Source organism: Agelaius tricolor, unplaced genomic scaffold (assembly GCF_023055355.1).
Source record: "Agelaius tricolor isolate 1412-34295 unplaced genomic scaffold, bAgeTri1.0.p SCAF_6, whole genome shotgun sequence".
Lineage (NCBI taxonomy): Eukaryota > Metazoa > Chordata > Aves > Passeriformes > Icteridae > Agelaius > Agelaius tricolor.
Genome location: NW_027269266.1, coordinates 7,833,756 through 7,846,263, shown reverse-complemented (window position 1 = coordinate 7,846,263; position 12,508 = coordinate 7,833,756). Strand labels below are relative to the sequence as shown.

The window sequence follows — 12,508 nt, the reverse complement described above, 5'->3', positions numbered from 1 at the left end:
CCAGGACTTCAGCCTTCTTTAACACCCTGTCCTTTGACAGCTCCTAAACTGCAATTCAGCCACCCAAACCTGCTTTTAAGAGGCATCTTCAGCTCTTCAAAACCTGAAAATATGTTGCATTAACACTGACACTTTGCTTTTATTGTCACCGAATTCCAATTTTCCTTTGACATGCTGCTGATTTCAGCACCTTTCTTTCTTTAAGCTCACCCAGTTGCCTTCCATGACTGAATTCCCTATTTACTGGTGAAGAAATACACAGTGAGGACACAGCACATTCGTCTGAGTTTGCAGCCCTTTCAAAGTTCTTCCAAATGAAAGAGAGCAAAAGTATCAGATCCCTATAAAAAGTGTCTCACTGAGGTCTTATTCAGAAGGGGGATGGCATTCCTTTAAACCTTCAAACCTTTAGCCAAATTCCTTCTCTGCTGTCCAACTCCTCACGTACATATATCATGACATTACTTCAAAAAAGGAATGACATCCCAGAATGCCCAGATGAAAGTATACCAAGAAGTTGTACCAAAATTGTAATAAACTAACATAATAAAGCAGAGGAGCTATTGGAAGTTGGAAAGTGAAACCACTGAAAAATTCACTAATTAAGAAAACACCAAATAAAGATGAACAACTGATCCTCTCTGTTTAGAGTCTCTCTGCTGAAGGTACAGGAAGACACTTAACAGGATGATAACTTCTCCTCTGATGAAGCTTCCAGTGTAGATCAGGAAAGCACAAGGAAATAGGCCAAGGGATCCAGACACAAACAGATGGAATTGGCATGTCTGCATTCTGAGCCTTCATGGAAAAAAGGGAGATACAGTCCCCATCTTCATATAAAGCACGACTTTCTTGTTCCACCTGCACTCAGACAACTACCTCACAAGAGCATGAACTTCTCTTTTCATCTCTGCAGGGAAATAACTGAAAAGCACATGGGTGACCCTTTAAAAACCCCTGGTGCCAAGTGCATCACTGCCAAAGAATTTACCATCTCTCTCTGGACAAGATACTTGCCTATTGCATACCAAGAGGAGATTTATTTGATTGTGAGTAGCTCCCTCTCAGGAAATGCAGGAGACTTAAAGGCACACAAAATTTTCCTCTGCTTTTCATTGCCACGTATTAACTGCTGCTACACTTATTTCCCTTTTTATGTATCTAGATTACTGGGTTTCTATAGCTGCAGCATTTAAGTCTAAGGTGTTAAGTTTTCTAGTCGATGTTGACATAAAATACAAATTTCTCCCACTTTCTTTCACATGATTATACTTACAGAATAAGCCATTTTCAGAGTAATATTTAAATTCAGAAAGTTATTTGGGGTTATAATTTTAAAATGTGGCTTTCATTTTCATGCTCACAAACTATGTCTGTTATGAAAATATTTCATACAAGCTGCTGCCTAATTAGATGACTTAATGTTACAAAACTCTGTATTTAAAAGAACTGCCAAAGAATATCAAAATCAGATTTTTTCCTTTGTTTGCTATGATGTGCTTTTTTCTACTTATGCGCAGAACAAAAAAAAGTTGAGTGATAAGACAATGAATTCACATTGTGTTTTCCATTATAATGTTCATCAGTTAACTGAGGTGTTCATAGTTTGTTTGCTTTTTTTCTTTTTTCTTTTCAAAAGTGTAATTTAGAAGCCAATAACTCAAAGTGTATTACTGAACACTTTAACAGTGTCCAATAGGTAGATGACCTAGCTGCACAGTGATTAAATGATTTAACTGCTAGATCAATGAATGCAGCATGAATTAAAATGGCTGCAAGCTTTTCCAGGCATAAGATGAGACCTAAAAAAAAAAAAAGTCCTTACTTTTTATTTCACATTTCAAAGAAAATGTAACCATTTATTTTAAAAAGAAAAAAAATACATGTTTTCCTGACAGAAATAACACATCTTTTTTCTAATATATAGTGACTAATCCATATATTTTAATTGTCAAAGATCTGACTACATTTTGCCATTCTCATACTGAATAACCTCACTCAAGGAAAAAAAGCAGTCTCTGCTCAGGAAACATAATGGTGTTAGGATCTGGTCCAAAGTGAACTGTTATCTCACGCGTGAAGATAATGAATGTTAATTTAAAATAATGTTCTTTCAACTCCAGGGTTTTTTTCATACTATCAATCAGGCCTGAAAGTGTGTGCGTGCGCGCTCTCTCTCGCATGCACTCTCTCTGTCACTCACCCATAAACACTTCATTTTATATTCTCATTCCCAGAGATTCAGGAGAAAATTTTCTGCAGGTGTAAACTAATATTGCTCCACTAAAGTCAACAGAGCTGCACCGAATGACATTAGCAAAGTCAGTGGTGCTGTCTCCCGTGACAAGGGTGCACCTCGATTCCCATTTCATGTGCAGCTCACAACAAACTCCCCCTTTCTTCTTTTCAGATGTGCATTTCCCAGCTCTTACTGGTACGACCACTACAGCCTTTCACTAACTCGTCCCTCGAGGTCTCTTATCTCCATCAAATCCCTCAGAGAAGCAGGTACAACATGGCTCTTTCCTGTAACCTAGGAAGAAGCTCTTGGAAAATGTGCAAAGAGAAAGAGCACTGCAGTGAGGCTGCAAGGCATGTGGAAAGGACAGAACAGACTTGACCTAAAAAGCAGTAGGTTTCAACATTACAGCTAAAATATTCAGTTATTACAGGAAAGAGAAATTAAAACATTCAAAAAAATGGAAGAGATAAAACTTCTACATGTGTAAAAACAGGAGCCATAATCTAAATTGCTATTGTTTGGAATATTATGGAAAACAAGTATTCTGTAGCTTTCTACCTCAGAAAATTGCCTCATTTTTGACACTTTTTAGGAGACATCTGATGGCTGGATTACATGACATGCTAGTTTGATCAAGAAAGGCAGTTCTCCTGGAAGAAGAGCCAAGCGGAAATTTGGATACCATTCCTTCCCACTGGCCCAGGAAATACTGCAACTGCTTATCCACTAACTTGGCAGAGCAAACCCTGTTCAGCTCCTCACTCCTTGGTGCACCTGCACTCCCAAGAATCTGCACCACCACACAGCTTTAGCTGATATTTATTGGTATTTCCTGTGCCTGTGTGAGGAACAAAAGTCCTTCCATTTTACTGAAAGCTCCATGTTTTCAGGAATTAGTGTTACAACTTAGGCTAATACTTGGTTGACTGGAGAACGGGTTATTTTTATGCTACTTTTTACAACTATTAAGAAAAAGAATATCAGCATGAATCGGAAAAAAAACCCAAAACAATAAAACTAGCTCCTGGAGATGATTGACTCTTAATCTGTATTTCCTAAAAGGTGCAAGTTTAATAACAAAAGGAAATTTCATGTCTGGAACCAGAGAGAAGTTAAGAGAGTATGCTTCCAATTAGGAGATTTACAAAGAAGCCTTCTGGGAGCCAGCAGAGTGGAAGTGTGCAGGAAAAGGAAGAATCTCTTTCTTACAACAAATATTTCCTGAAAGTCTATTTATTTCAGGTCAGTGTAAGCAGAAGATGAACACAAAGCTACAAAACTGAAAGATACGATTACACACTGGGAGTGTCCATGTTTCTCACTTTCCAACACTGTCAGTCTGAAACACTCCCAGGTATGCATCAGCAGTCTCCTTCAAAAAGTTATGTCAGTAAAACAAAACATTTTCTTTTAACATGCAAAAAACCAGCCAACCAACCAACCAATATTTTAATATGGCAGCTTTTAACCAGCATGATATTCCATTCTAGTCAGACTGCTAAGAGGTCCAACACCCTGAGTTACCTGTCAGCAAAATTAACATCCCTTCTCACTGTTCCTTGTATTTTACTATCACAAAGAGGTTTTAAGAAAGTTATTTTTATTTGAGAAAAAAAATCTAAATTTTCTTTTTTTTTAATATTAGAAGGAATGCCAAATTCTTCAGTGTGCCATATTGTACTCAAATGTCAGCTTGCATGGAATGACTGACACTGAAGCTTCCTGAAATAAGTCCATGCAGCCAGTTCTTAAGAATGTCCTAAATTCTCAACTATACTTATGTGAAGCTAAAAATGGCGTCAGTCTGATTCCTGGGAAAACAAATAATAACAATTCTTCACTCTTAATTAAAAATAAAGTTTCCTGCAATTTTGAATAATTAACAAAGAAGGAATAGAAACACAATGTGAGGAGAACATTACCCACTCTAAACAATTTGTTGCGTGAAACAAAAAGGATTGTCTAGATTTGCCTACAGTTTGCAGGTAAATGATAAAAACAGGATGAATCAAGATAAATTTCAGAATTCAGGTTTTTAATATATGTTCTATGATTAAAAAAAAAAGATTACTTAACCTGCTTGCACATTCACAATTTCCATAATTTTGAAACTATGTTAAAATACACAGTTCCCTGACATACCTATTTTCTAGCTTTCCTGATGTAAGAATAAACCTTTCTTCTCATAATGGTATTGGCTCTTCCAGTAGGAATTTCTTCTGTCACCAATTTCTTTATCTATAATTAAGGTTTTCCATAACACACAGGATTTAAGATACACAGAAAATGGCAGAAATCACTAACAGAAAAATACTATCCATGTTTTCTCTGTTCTTTTCCTAAGCACTGTAAACTCCTTCAAAGACTAATGTACATGTAGGAAAATAGGAAAAGTGCCTTAACTTCAATGGAAACAAACATTAATGCAAAATTTAGCATGTGCAAAAAAAAACAAGCCATACTGTTGATATTGAAAAGGCATAAAAATGCCCATGTAACACTGCTATGTAATTCCATAGAAGAATCAAAAATACAGCATTACATAAAATTATATCAGCACAACTAATTTTGACTGTGTTCTTCCTTGAATATAGGAGTCATATGTACGGTTTTAATTTTTAAAACTATTTTGTGGAACTAAACTTATTCATCAGTATGCTCTAAGACCTATGCATTTTCATGCCTGTGGGAAAGAAGTGCTTATATGACCAAGGTCTCTATCATTATATTAATATTAATCTATGGGTAACAATGAATTTTCTGGAATGAATATCAATTTTCATCAGTGCACAATCAGTGACTGTGTGGCCTGTGATTACATTTTATGAAATAGCAATTCTTTTGTTTTGATTTTGTACAATTTTGAACCTGGATCCTAGTAATTGCTTGGGAGAAGGAGATTTTGCATACTCTGGGTTTCAGCTTGTCTCTGAAGTCAATGACAGCTCCTAAGACACTGATCACAAAATTAACAACCGACCAGAAGGAAAATGGAGAAACCCTGCTCCATTCTGAGGCAGAATTTCCACTTGAATTTGTGCATGTGAATGCACACACTGCAGTGTTATGCAAGGCACAGACTCTGTCCTCTTTGGAAGTTTTCTTTTACTAGCAATGACACCAAGAAAATAGTAATAAGGCACAAGCAGCCAGTGCAGATTTTGTGGTGCTTGGTTTCTGGCTTGAGAAGTATCTGTAATTGCAAACAGGTATCTGTAGAGTGAGATCCTCTCTTACTGAATGCATAAATGTTGTGTGAGACTCAACAGAAAATGATAGCATGCTAAGAAAGATAAAGCTCTCTGATCAGTCTCTCAGATCTTAAAGATTTGTTGAGCAATAAACATATCTTACATACTTTTAATTTCTTTTTCACTGCGTACTATTTCTAGCTACTTTGAGATTCTGCTAATCATTTTCTCTCAACTCCATTTTGTTTCACTTCATCTCTTTTCCAGAAGGCTCAAATAAAACCTAAGGTTGACAGACAAGAATCGCTCTGCTAAAATTAGTGAACTAAGTGCCTTGTCCCATGAGTCACAGCACAACTCCCCTCCAGCTCTCTTTAAAAGACCAGATAACAATGCCATGCCCTAAGTGCATGGGATCAAAGTACAAATACCCACTTGCCAAAACACTGCTTTGGAGCACTACACCTACTATCACAGTCCTATGTTCTGTAACCAAAACATTGTTAAGTCAGCTGCATTAAAACCATCAATTTGAATATAATGCAAGTTGGTTTATATTTAACATAGTAACGAACACAGGAGAAATGAGAGGTAAGAAGGAATATGTTCAACTCTTCTTTTTCAAAATTACTATTACGGATAAAAAATTAATTATGACAGTGAGCCCAGTTCTTTGCATGCAAAAAATACAATTTCCACAGAAACGGTGAATGGGATACTACTGCTATTTTTGTTGGCATGTTTAAATTAATTTTTTTAATGAGTAAGTGGATTTTAGTACTTTAAATTTCAATGTGTCTGGTGTTAAAATTATTTATTAAGAAATAGTATATGATAGTATACGTGAGAGTTGTATGAAGACACATAATCCTGAATTCACAACGTTTTATTCTGCAATTATTTAATCCTTGAATTTAAAACTAAATACAGTGTAAAGGTACATGCAAAGATATCCTGATTGTTAGTAAGTACACCAATAAATCATATTTTACTTATATTTTGAATACATTTCTGATTTTGAAATTACAAATACTACTGCCTTTTTATCAATAACATGCTTTAAACTCAAATTTCATTTCTCTGTATTGTCATAACAGATACCTTTTGCATTCTAGTGAAGTGTAAAATGAGAGACTGGAAGAAAATAAAAACCAGTCTTTTTGTACACAAAACTCTCAATAGCTACACTTTGGATTTATCTACATGGTACAGCTACAGGATCAGGCTCTGATGGGATATTACCAAAGCTGGCTAAAATTAGACACCATGAGCTTTAACTTGGGTTCATGGACATGTCAGTATGTATCACCACTGTGCCTGCTGTAGCCTGCCCACAGGACTAAAAGATCCTGGTCATTTCAGGGACAAAAAAAAAAAGAGAAGAAATAAATATGAATGAAATCTTACTAAAATGCTATGTTTACCCTTTTTTTCCCCCCCTTATATAATCCAATATTCACAGCATGATAGAAATTAATCAAAAGATAGAGTTTTGGCTGTCTCAATTTACTTGATGGCAGACATTGGTTTAAAGAGATGATAAAATTATGTTTAAATACTACAACTGAAAATATGGTGAAAAAAATGGGCTCAATCCAGCCCTGGTGTTTCTGGGAGCTGCATGTGGAGAGGCCTTGGAAACCAGACAACCCCATGTGCCACAGGAGTTCACCTGTGCAGGCTTGAGGCCACCCTGTGTGTTGTACTGTGCACTGCCACTCTGGTGTCCATCAGTTACCTTCCCTACACCCAGGAATGAAGGGGTTTGTGCAGGTTTCCACATTTATTTTGCATTTTGTATGCTCTCAGCAATAACAAATAAAGAAATTCCTGAAAAATGGAGTCATTACGTCATCCTATAAACTACCTACTTTGCAGGCTGTACTCTCGCCACTGGAAGATTAAACCTTAGAACAATAACCCAATTATGAGCTAAATTTACATTCAACTGATGAAAAATGATCCAGAACCTGACAAGAATAATCTTTGTTCACAATGTTTAGCACAAGCAACACTGACAGCCTAAAATGTATGAGCTATATAAAAGATGACACACTCTGCACTGCCCAGCTACCAAGGGCACCATGCTCCAGGTACTACACACATAATGTGGGAGTGTTCACCACATCCTGAGACTAAACAAACCCAACCAAAACCAAGGTACAAAACCCTCTGCAGATAAAGAACATCATCCTACATTACCTCCTAAACAATCAGGGCAAGAAGGATGGCTAAACAAAGTCCTATTATATAGAAGAAAAACACTGCAATTAATAAAATCAGGGGTCAGGATTTTAAACAAATTCATTTGTTTAAACAAATATTTGCTATATTTGGATAAATATGAGAAAAAAAATTGCTCCAACAATTCTGATCTAACTTTTGAAAAAAAATCTCCAAACTCTACTTTATTCAGGAAAGTAAAATCTTGCGTGCATTTTGTCGGTAATTTTAAACAATTCCACATTTTACAAACCAAGTTCATCACTGGAGTGAGGCACACATACCTTGCACAGATAAATTTTGTTTATAGTTCTAGTTAGCATTTGTAACAACCTGCATGATGGGTAAAAGACATCATTTACTGACAATTATACTAATCTGGGTCTAGCTAAAAAGTCATTTAAGAAGCAAATCAGAAATTTCCTGAAGACATCTTCATCATCACCTTGTCCCTTTTTCAGAACTTTTAGCCTGGACTGATTCCCACTGCCTGAAGTCTTCACACACTTCCAGAGATAAATGCTCTGAAAGACTGTGGAAGGCAGTTACTATGAAAATTGGTTACAGGTATGTCCAAAATTTGTGAACTTTAGCTGACTGAAATTGGGTCCTCAATTTCAAAACATGTCTCCTAATTCTAAAATTCCCCCTCATTCTCAAACTGTGTGAAATTAAACAATTTGTTAGCTAACTAGATAATGCAGGCATCTACAGAAACGCTTACATGCCTAAAATTGAGAAAACATCTTCAATGTTATCTTTTATCTATTTCCTTTTGAGGTATTTTATTCTAAGCTAGTGACTGCAGATGGCAGAGTTCAGTGGAGCCCAAGCTGTGGTGCACTGGTGGAAATGCACAACAGTCTAGATGGAGCCTGAGCCACTTCAAGGTGAGCTTGAGGCCAAATTCATGTCCATCTGCCCAGGGAGCACCACATCACTAACAGCACCCAGTATGTTTTATTTATGTGCAGGCAGAAATACCAAGCACACTTCACAGCCTTGCACTGTCTCACTTGCTTTTGAGATGACCTTAAGCCAAAAAACACAAGCCAGGCTCTCCTGCTGCAGGAGCCTCAGGGCATGCTGAACAGTCCCTTCTCCTCTCTGCTCCAAGGCAGGGGAAACCCAGGGCACTTGAACAGCAGATACCCACAGAATTCCCGCTGCCTGCAAACAGTAAGGACAGACAGCACATGAACTACCAGTCACACATCATGTGCACAGCAATTCCACTCAGGGAATTCTTGTCACTCCAAGAGTGCTCACTTTTTTCCTGAAAAGTTATGAAGCATTGCTCTGCCTCATACTACAGAAGGGCTACGTCAAACTTTTAGGAATTTTGCTTTCTGGTGAACAAACTCAATTAGGTTTTTTTACATTTATATTTAATAGTTACCAAGTGCTTGCTTAGATTTAAAGAACAAAGCAAATGACACCTTCAGAAGTGAAATACCTGCAAATTTTTTTCTACAAAGCTTTAAACTGCTGAAGAGTATCTTCTAGCACATCACTACATTTTTAAGACCCCCTCCCAACATCCACAGACTCCCAACTCCCCTTACAAAGTCGACTTCAACACAAGACAATTTCCATCACATTATCTGGTTCATGAGGTGGAGAGGAAGATAATTTTTCTCACTCAGACCTTTGCTACTGAACCAGATATTAGCTGCAGAGACCACCATCCCTAGCACAACCAACAGAGCCATCACCACAGTCACTTTTTTCCCCACTCACTAAAACCAAACTCACCATCAGCAAGATAAAGTGCTCTCTGTTGAACTACTTAGCCCATGAGCCATTCCCTTCCCTCCCTTCCTCATGCAACTATCTGGTCAAAGCACAGAGGGTTTGTTTAGGCATGGAAAAGCTGGCATTTTAAGGCCATAAATCCACAGTGGGAATTAATTAATGCCATAAATCCCATAAAAGTGGAAATTATTTTGTGGGCACTTCCACTTTTATACAAAACATTAGTCAGCAAACAGTCGACTTCCCTAAAGACTTTCTGTAGCACATTCAAGAGTGGTTGATAATTAAAAAAAAAGAAAAAGTGGAGAGATGCCAGGTCCTTCATACTGAAGGATGAGGAACTCAAAAAACCCAAAGGAGTGCAACCTGAACCACAAACTGGCATTTCCCCTCCCATTTTCCCCCTCCTCACACCTGCCTCAGTATTCACCCTTAAAGAATTAAACAATTTCCCACAAAAGCAAGAGAAATGAAAAAATATCAGCATTAAGTAGGACAAGAAAACATTTTCCATTCTTTCTCTTTTCAACTGCAATAAGATCTTCTTAAAACTACAATAAATAGAATTACACCAACAATACAGAGATTACGCCAAATGATTCCAGGTTAAATTATAAAACCAAACACCACCAAATTAAAGTTTTTTCACTCCTTTATCTCTTCTCAAACCACCCCATCTCTAGCATCTGTAAAGTTCACAGAAGACCAAAAACAAATTCCCAAAGCCTGCTGGTTTCCGGATAAGCCCCAAAAGACACACAAAGTTTCCCAAATCCTTAACATCAGTATTTTATAGGGGGATTGTTGTCTGGACCACACGGAAGGTCAGGAAAGCGCACGAAGCTCCCCATCATCCTTACCACGGGCACTCCCACACCTACACTTCCATCCTTTCCCCGAAAAGAAAGGAGACAGGCCTCTGAGCAGCCCCGAGGGAGGGGTGAAGGCGAACACCCCACAAAGTGCACCGAGGGCAGCTGTCTGCAGACACGGCTTCGGGGGTGCACACACACAAAGATCCCCAGAACGCAAACAAAAGCGAGCCCGTCGCCAGTTCGCATTCCCGAACCGCCGAGTCCGGCACAGCCCCGGGAGGGCCCTTCCCGGCGCTGCCCCGGAGGCCGCACGGAGCCGGGGGGGCAGAGCGGAGAAATCGCCCCCTTTACCCCCCGGGCCCTGCCCCAGAGCACACGGGAGAGGCGAGGAAGCCCCCGGGGCTGCGCCGGGGGGCAAGGCGATGCCGGGCTCCGGTGCCCCGCCGGACGGCGAGGCCGTCCCGGCCGCGGGGGTGGCACCGCCCGCTACCGCCGGCGGAGGAGGGCTGGGGCTCTGAGTTCACCCTTTCCCCGTCCCCTCCCCTGCCCCCCGCGGGCACGGCAGCCATGGCCCCTAGCCCGGCCTGCGGGGGCCCCGCCGTCTCTCTCCTGTGGAGCCTCGGCGCTGTCGGGCAGCTGCCATTACTCGGGCCAAGACCCGTCCTTCAAGCAGGCATCCCCCTCCCCAGCGAGGAAATGCGGCGGCGGCGGGGGTGTGTGAGCGAAAGGAAAGCGGGGGAGAGTGGGGAGCAAAGCGGTGGCCCCGCGTGCGGGAGAGAGCGGTGCCGGGGGGTGACGGGGCTGAGGCCGGGCTGCACCACACCCTGCCCGGCCTCGCCTCTCACGCGAGTCCCCGGCTCCCCCGCGCCCTGCAGGCCCGCGCGGAGCGCTGGAAGCGGCGATTCTCTCCGGAGCGCCCCTCTTCCCACCCCACCTCCTCCCGCCCCGGCCCCGGGGCTGACTGCAACTCGGCACGGGGGCGCGGGGGACCCGCCGCCGCCTCCCAGCCGAAATTCGACCGGGGAAGGTGTGGGGACAAAAATAATCGCCGTTAATAATCACACGCGCTCCGCCGCCGTCCCCTTCTCCTCCTCGGTTTCCAAGCGGGCTGCCAGATAATCCTGCCCACTCCGAAAAATGAAATAATAATAATAATAAAAAAATCCCGCCTTCCATCTCCCCCCCGCAGCCCCACACATTTTATTATTAAGTATAATTGCTCCCCCCTCCTCATACGGCACCCTGCAGGGAAGGATTGCCCCCTCCCCTGGTGCCCAGCCCTTCCCCTGTCCCCTCTCCCCCATCTCCTTGGAACAGTGTGTACATGATTTTGTAGTTTTTTTAAGGCGCCATGTTTATAATCCTCCATCATATTAAAAAAAAAAAAAATCCACCCAGCATGAGACACGGCGTCTCTCGCACCCCAAAGCCAGGGAGGCAGACACAGAAATATCCACAGGGCTGTAAATTCACCCCCCCCTCCCGCACACACACCCCTCCTCCCCAGACTTAAAAGTCTCTCTCACCTTGTGCTGCTGGCGCTGCTTCTGCTGCTGCAGGGGGGGAGAAGTTAAGCCAGGGGAAACTTTTCAATCCCTTCCCCAGGCCGCTGCTGCCTCCTCCTTCCACATATTTTTCCCCTCAGAGTTTTATTGTGTCTGAATTTTCTCTCTCTCTCTCCTCTTCTGTCTGTCCACAGTTCAGGTTTCTGGGGTAAACAGGGTTTAGGATGGTGCTAGGGATATTTGGGAGAAGGAGAACTCTAGTGGTCTCTGCTGGAGTTGCTGTTTGTTTCTTTTATTATTTTTTTTTAATAATACATTTGAAACGGATCTTTAACTATTTATTATGTATGTATTTTGTCATACTCTTAGGTCTGGACCCTCTCTTATTGCAGAGGGAAAATGTTGTGCTTATCCAGCCTTGATACATGAAAATTCCTCCTATCATGAAGTCTAACTTGGAGAAATGACAGATAATGTTTTTGAAAGTAGACACTCACCTTGAGCAACAGAAACTAAACCACACAGAATCAGCGGTCTGTCTCAGAGTTGTCAATACGTCGAGAGCTGTAGATCACAGAAGCATAGAATCATTTAAATTGGAAAAGACCTTTATGATCACTGAGTCCAACTGTTAGCCATACTTGCACTGCAGGGTAGGGAAATACATATTAATACAAAATACATACGTTTATAGGAATATATATATATATGTATATATGTAAGTAGCAAGAAAACGTGCATTTTCTATTTTTTAATAGATTGTGAGATAAATATTAA

The 12,508-nt window shown here is 40.6% G+C and overlaps 1 protein-coding gene across 5 annotated transcripts in view; it reads right to left on the bottom strand.

Annotated features, from left to right (window-relative positions):
* The window catches only part of ZMYND11 (zinc finger MYND-type containing 11), a 105,467-nt gene extending 93,481 nt beyond the window's left edge, over nt 1–11,986 (bottom strand). For 2 of the 5 annotated variants that reach the window (XM_071428618.1, XM_071428622.1), the window contains exon 1: nt 11,753–11,986. The gene's annotated coding sequence lies outside the window, so the exon portion shown is untranslated. Of the gene's footprint in view, nt 1–10,271; nt 10,426–11,288; nt 11,418–11,752 lie in introns of those variants that run through there. The other 3 variants (XM_071428621.1, XM_071428619.1, XM_071428620.1) reach the window with 3 other exon arrangements.
* Nucleotides 11,987–12,508: the final 522 nt, after the last annotated feature.